The sequence below is a fragment of the Bactrocera neohumeralis genome, unplaced genomic scaffold (assembly GCF_024586455.1).
Source record: "Bactrocera neohumeralis isolate Rockhampton unplaced genomic scaffold, APGP_CSIRO_Bneo_wtdbg2-racon-allhic-juicebox.fasta_v2 ctg2054, whole genome shotgun sequence".
In the NCBI taxonomy this organism is placed as follows: Eukaryota; Metazoa; Arthropoda; class Insecta; order Diptera; family Tephritidae; genus Bactrocera; species Bactrocera neohumeralis.
In genome coordinates, this window is record NW_026089952.1 from 17,476 (window position 1) to 24,874 (window position 7,399).

The 7,399-nt window shown below is 36.4% G+C and overlaps 1 long non-coding RNA gene and 1 pseudogene across 1 annotated transcript; both read left to right on the top strand.

Annotated features, from left to right (window-relative positions):
- Positions 1-533: 533 nt before the first annotated feature.
- LOC126766676 (uncharacterized) lies at positions 534-1,057 on the top strand. Its single transcript, XR_007668938.1, has 2 exons — positions 534-633; positions 688-1,057. It is a non-coding gene; the product is annotated as an uncharacterized LOC126766676 (long non-coding RNA).
- Positions 1,058-4,597: 3,540 nt separating this feature from the next.
- LOC126766675 (uncharacterized) lies at positions 4,598-5,221 on the top strand (annotated as a pseudogene).
- The last annotated feature ends 2,178 nt before the right edge of the window (positions 5,222-7,399 follow it).

A 7,399-nucleotide genomic window follows, 5' to 3' on the forward strand; every position in this document is an offset into this window, starting at 1 on the left:
AAAGTCACGACGTGAACACAGGTTAGAATCTCGACAGAATTATTTTAAATTTTTGCCTTTTAACATCGTATACTATACTAATAAATATTTTTCTTACTAATAGAAATTAAATTTATCACAGCAATATAGGTACATACATATACATACGTCTTCTATCCTACCTTGTGTATCTGCACTTACTCATATGAATGTATGTATGTATACGCATTTGCGCGTTCAGAAATTCAAATCATAATTTCATCACTTATCAATATATGTATGTATGTACTTATTACATGTGCGCGCATTGACCTGGGGTCGAACCGTTACATCCGTGCACGGATCGGCAAATACGAAAGAAAATTACGTGATACGTCAATCGTATGCGGTGATTGGCATTATGACGTACGATACCAAACGGATCGTAATGTGTTTTAAATTCACAATAGTTTTTAAATTTCACATTGCTTTGGATCGTATTTTTAAGTCACAATAGATGTGGAACTGTCAAAACACTTGCGAAATTGTGAATAAACTAACAAAAGCTAATTAACTATCAAAATTGATCCAACTTTGTTTTTTTATTTGAGCTCTAGTGAAGTTGATGGGGATAAAAAAATAGTGCGGAGATAGCTAGGAGATCGTAGCAATAGCGTAGGTATAAAAAAAACAAATTGTGAATCCTCTTTAACAAAATTTTCTTTGTAGATGTATCGGTGAACAATGCATTGGAATCTTAAAAAGACGGTGGAGAATTATAGGATATGGCAAGAGAGGAAGGTATCACCCCACAAAAGTGGAAGATTTGCTAACGATTGTGAGGCATTACATAAAATCTGCATAAAATTTACAGTAAGTTACGACCCTCAAAATTGCGATTCTTATCACACAAGAAATAGACACCGGGGTAGCGAATCGCCTCACCACAATCGACCAAACGATAAGAGACCAAATAATGTATTCTTTAATAAATTTAATTCAAAAATGTATACATTCTTAATCTTGTAAATAATTTTATTTTTAATGTCAACTTAAATACAAAGATTTTGTTCATATAAATAAATTTTTTTAAAATTTTAATTTCTTATTTATGTTCTTTATTACTAAAAATTATAAAAAACATAAAATTTAAAAAAATTTGGTCACATTTCTATAAATTTGTCTGTTTCACGGATGAACAAAGTGAAAATATGTATGCCTAAAAGCCATGAATTTTCATTCCTGTTGTACTGAAATCGTTCTTCCAAAACTCTTCTCTGGTCCGAGTGTTTCCAAACAAATAAGTATTGGGCTGCGCCACCGTATTGACAGTTAATAGCCATAATTTTGTAAGTGTGATCACATATCTGACAATAAAAAAATTAACTAATATACATATACTTATGTATATTCAAGAAATATGTAAGTATATTATAATAGCAACTTACTATCATAGCGTTGATACTATGGTAGCCTTTTCTATTGAAGTACATGTGCTCGTTTACTGTGGGTTTTTGTAAGCCGATGTGGGTACCATCAACGCACCCAATAACTAAAAATTCTTTATATTTAGTAATATTACTATTTTATTAAAGTGTATATTTACCTCCAGGAATTTTATATTGGTGCACAAACCACTCTTTACACGTAAGGGAATCCTCTCTAGTAAGCCGTATAAACTGTGGGCACAACTTCGTTTCCATTTCTTTAAGCAAAGCAAGCTTTGACAAATCCCAATCAAATAGTCACTGCCTACACTGTGCTGGTATCCACCGCTAGCCAAATGTGAGAGCGTGGTTGCTAATTGTAGCACTGGAGGCACTGCTCTGACGTCAATGAGGTTTCATGATTTATTTTGTATATACCTACGCTGTATTCGGCAGTGCCAAAGGATTGCTCCGATCTCTAAGTTGCCTCCACACTACTTTTTTCATCCCCATCACTCTCACTAGAGCTCAAATAAAAAAAAACAAAGGCGGATCCATCCTCGATCGATTATTTTACGAGAAAACTCGATTCTCGAGTAGAATCCGAATCGAGTTTACCATCCCAACTGGCAGCCATCGCGTGCACATATAATAACCTCCGCAGAATAACCACCACAAAAAAAACGATTTTTTTCCATGTAATTTATATGGAAAACAGAAAATTTGAAATAGGCACCTCTTAATATTAGTATTAAGAGCTCATTTTTTGAGTGACTTTTTTTTTTACACAAGTTTTGAGCCTATTTTTCAGTTGGAAAAAAGGTTGGTTCAAAATGGCACACCCTAATGTTCATACAATCATATATACATACATATATTTGTATATGTCGTAGAATGGTAAATTAGCCCACTGTATATGTGTGGCATAGAATGGTTAGTTGGACCGTTGTGCATGCATGTACAGTTTTGAATGGCGACACGATGTCGCTAACGGTTCTCAGAACGCACAGCAGTTCAGGGAAAGAAACATACTCTGCTGCTGAGTAAGGTCTGTTCGTAGGGGCATAGATGAGTAGTGTGCAGTAGCTTAGAATCTGCGTGACGAGTGAGTTAGTGTTGTGCCACCGAGAGACGAACATAACTTGCTGCGTGAAAATGGAATTAAGTGAGCCATCTCCGACATATACATTGCCGAACAAATAATGCACAAGCATACAAACATACATATGCGTACTCATATGAATATGTCACCAACAAAAATGTAAGCATTCTACTACAAAAACAACACTCGTCTAAATAGCATAAGCATCACAAGTCAATAAGGCAGCGAAATTGGCGAATAAATGTAGTAAATCTTACAACAAAAACGATTTCATTCATAAACGCAGGCGCAAATTCCACAAGCGACCTCGCCTCATTCATAAAAACAGACGCCGTAACGTAGAACTTAAAGCATAGATATGGTGCAAATTGAATTCTGTATGCTGTTCGATTTGACGGCTAACAGAGCTGATAGAATTGTAGTAAGGAATTCACCATTTTCGCTGCTATTTAGCAGAAATGAGCACGTTCTCTGTCAGAAATACATGTAAAACGACTGAATCCATGCGAGAGTAAATAAAGAGAAATGCTTCGAAGAAAAATATACAAAGTCACACAGAGAACTTAAAAAAGCATTATCTGAATCACATACATATGTATGCGTGATTATTCTGTATTAACGGGTTATAACTAAAAATCTGCACAAATTTTATTTCAGCGTAACTCAAAAGATACTATTAAGAGAAAAGTAAGCTATTCCATGTAGTATAATTATATTATTTTAAAGATGAAAAAAATAATGAACTTCCAAATACGAGCCATTGTCAGCAACCCGTCTTAGTTTAGTCAGGATACTTGAGCAAACACGTTGTACACCGTTAGTATCAACTTCCTTATAGTCCTGATTGTGAAATTTGTTTATTTATTAAAAAAAAGTGAAATAAAAATGGATAAGAGGAGATTATTAATGGCAATTTTGTTATTCTTAGAAGATCAAAATGAATTTAACGAAAAAAGAAATGTGGTGTCATGGGACACCAGGTAGGAATGAAGTTCCTTCGGATAATGTAGAATCGATACAATTTGCAAAAAAAATTGTGCTTAATTTTATGTAGGTTGTCTTGATTTTTTTTTTGAGCATTATAACAACTCAAACCATTAACCAACCTGCGCCAAAAAGTATGCAACAATTCAACTCCCCATAAACGTACTTAGTGCAAGCACAATTCTCACCCAAAACTAATTTGCATACACAATAATGTTACAGATTTTCATGCCTAATTATTTTGCAAAACCTAAAGGTAGGCTATAACCAGCGATCTTACAGTCTTTTTCTTACGGGTTATTTCTTACGGTTTTACTATCACTTTTTTTCAGTTAGGTCCGTAAGGAACTTCGTTCCAAAAATCTGTTTATTACTAAATGAGTTAAAAGAAAATAGAGTGGAAGTAAAATCAATACTTGATTGTAACGCATACTTAAGAGCTGGGATTACAATCGCTCAGCCATTCACACGAAATGTTTGGAAATTCGTATTTACTTACGAATTTGGGATTGAAAAAAAAAAAATTGTATTTTAAGTACCGAAGTGGTAAATTTTGAGAGCACGATATCCCTGCAATAGATGAAGCAAGATTTAGGGAAAACTTTCGCGTAGATAGAAGCGCTTTCAAAAAATTGTGCGAAAAAGTAAAAAATATCAGTAAAATGGGTAGCAACATGAGGCGCTGTATCTCACTTGAAAAAAGAGTAGCTATTGCACTTTTTTCATTGGGTTCGGCAGCAGAGTATAGAACCGTTGCTAGTTTGTTTGGCATTGGGCGCAGCACAGCTAGTGAAATTGTGATGGATTTTTCACATGCAGTTTGCGATAGTCTTGCGGATTGCATTATGCATATCCCCCACATCCTCAAGAAGTAAAAAGAATCGTAGAAGGATTCAAAATGATGGGATTTCCACAATGCTTTGGTGCTGTAGATGGTTGCCACATCGAAGTTCAGCTCAGGAAAGACGAAGCCATAGATTATTATAACTATAAAGGAAGGTATTCGGTCATTTTGTTGGCTAGTTGTGATCGCAGGTAAATTTGTGACTACATTGATTTCCATACACATGTGTTTACATTTTTTATTACTTGCAGATCAAAGTTTACGTACATAAACATATGATCCACTGGACAAAACAATGATTCCTATATATTTGAGAGGAGCTCCTTTAAGCATTTCCATGAGCACTCTAGTATTTTCAAACAAAACAACAAAGCAATTGAAGGCATCAATGTACCTTTTTATTGGCGACTCAGCCTTTCGTTTGTCACACCACATGATGAAACCATACCCATACGTGGCTGATCAATCTCCAGTAGAACAGCTCTATAACTATCGACTGTCTAAATGTCGCCGAGTGAGCGAGAATGCTTTTGGTCAGCTTAAAGCGCGCTTCCATTAAATTGGAAGAGGCTTGCAAGTATCTCCTAAAAATGTAAAAACTATAATTAGAGTGTGTTGCATTTCGCACAATTTTCTAAAGTTTGAGAACGATGAAGTTTCTTTAGCTTGGATTCAAGACGCAGCAGAAGATGCAACAAGATATCAACCCATTCACACAAAAAGATTAGGAGAAAATGATTCAACAGCGACAGCAATTAGGAATGCCATCGCAATGCGTTTCCAAAACGGTACAAAACACTTTACTTACCGCAGTAGCTATTTGTATTCCAATACATTTCCAAAATTAATATTTAGTTTAAATCCATTTTATTATCACATCTTTTCTAAAATTAATATTCAGTTTAAATTCATTTTTATCATTATAACATTTTTTCTAAAATTAATATTCAGTTTAACAGCCCTATTCTGAAAAAACGTCTCAACTGAGTTGAGAGGAAATATTTGAGAGATTTCTTGTGAGGCATAATTTGTGAGGCTATTCTTACTCAAACCTCATAAGAAAAAAGCTTTAAAAAGTGAGGTAAAAAGCTTTTCACTGTCAATAAGCAAACAAAACTGGACACACAAATGGATAATCAGCATATGTAGATAATTTTGCAAATTTTAAATATATATATATATACAATAATTTTATATATTCCTAGGCGTACAAAAACGGAAAAGACAACCCAGGAGCAGCTGCAACATTACATAATGTTTTGCAAGCAGCATCCTGAGTTGCAACGGGGGAAGCTAACTCCGACCAACCCTCAAGGGCTGCAAATACTTTGGTCGGAGTTAGCAGACAATTTAACCTTTATGTCAACAGAGAATTTTACATACGCACGTCAACAGACAGCATACCCGGGTAAACCATACATTTTGTATGAAGATTAGTGTAGCGTAAGGTGAAAAGGAGGTTCGCTTCACATTTTTACATGTTTGCAGTTACATTTTTAATTTCAAAGTGAAAAGTAAAGATTGTGTTGTGCAAAAATAATTACAAAATGGCAGATGGAGATTGGTTAGAGCCTGAATTTGAATATGAATTTCATAAAAATATCTGGGAGAGAAGAGAGGAGTATGGGTGTCCAGATAGCGATGAAGAGCCGATGACATTTGAAAATGAAAACGACAATGAACCTGTTATAAATTCAGCTGACTCTGATGTGGAAGACGTACAGCCGCCTGAATACAATCCAGAGTATGATAGTGACGATGATATAGATGAAGAGCCAGTGGAACTAGGAAATTCTGCTAGTTACACGAACAGTGATCAGACAATTTGGAGTGGCACACAACCACAAAACACCAGAGTAAGAGCGGACAACGTGCTAAGATCTGGAGTGAACGGGCCAAGTCGCCTAACTGATGGTAAAACTATAATGGAAACGTTCAAGCTAATAATGACAAACGAAATGTGTGACGTAATATTCCGTGAAACAAACAGAAAAGCCAATACTGTGTTTGATATGATAAATGAATGCAACCCAACATCAGAACGACGTGTTTGGAAAGCAGTAACAGAAACAGAATTCGACGCATATTTGGGATCGTTGCTGCTTGGTGGCGTTACTCACTCTGGCTACGTTCACACAAAAGATTTGTGGAAGACAACTGCACATCCACTGTTTCGAGCTTCAATGAGCGTCAGACGATTTTGGGAAATAAGTCGTTTCATCCGTTTTGATAATGGAATCACGCGGGTGCATCGCAAACAATATGACAAAGCGGCTGCCATATCTGACATATTTGTGATGCTGATTAGCAATTTACGAAAATATTACACCGTTCCGCGGAGGCACTGGCTTTACGCAATATATTCCTTCAAAGCCAGCCAAATACGGCATAAAAGTGTGGTGGATCTGCGACTCGATTACATCGTATCCACTCAAAGGCCAAATCTATACAGGAAAGGCAGCGTCCGGCGAACGTGAGGGAAATGTGGGTGAAATAGTGGTCAAAGACTTATGCGTGGGAATGTTGCGTGGAAGTGGACGCAACATTGTTTGTGACAACTTTTTCACAACACACAACTTAGCAAAACAATTGATGAACGATCACAAATTGTCCATACTGGGCACAGTCAATAAGCGCCGCAGATTTGTGCCAAAACAATTGTCCATTGCAAAAGGGCGCCAACCAGAATCCACCATATTTGCATTCAGTGAGAGCGTTGCCCTGTGCTCATATGTTCCTAAAAAGAACAAAGCTGTTGTGCTTCTATCTACAATGCACTATGATACGCAAATTGTTGGTCCTAGACGTAAACCAGCTATGATAATGGATTACAACAAGTACAAAGGTGGTGTTGACAATATAGACAAATGCCTTGCTGAGTATTCCACCAAACGGCGTACAAATAGATGGCCTTTGACGTTTTTTTTATAATATTCTGGATGTCGCAGCCTTCGCCGCATATATTATTTACATGGAGAAAAATCCACACATGAAGGTGTCAACAGCACGGCGCAGGGAATTTCTGCACAATCTCAGCGAGCAACTGGCCCGTGCGGAGGTAGATGTCAGGTGCACCAATCCGCA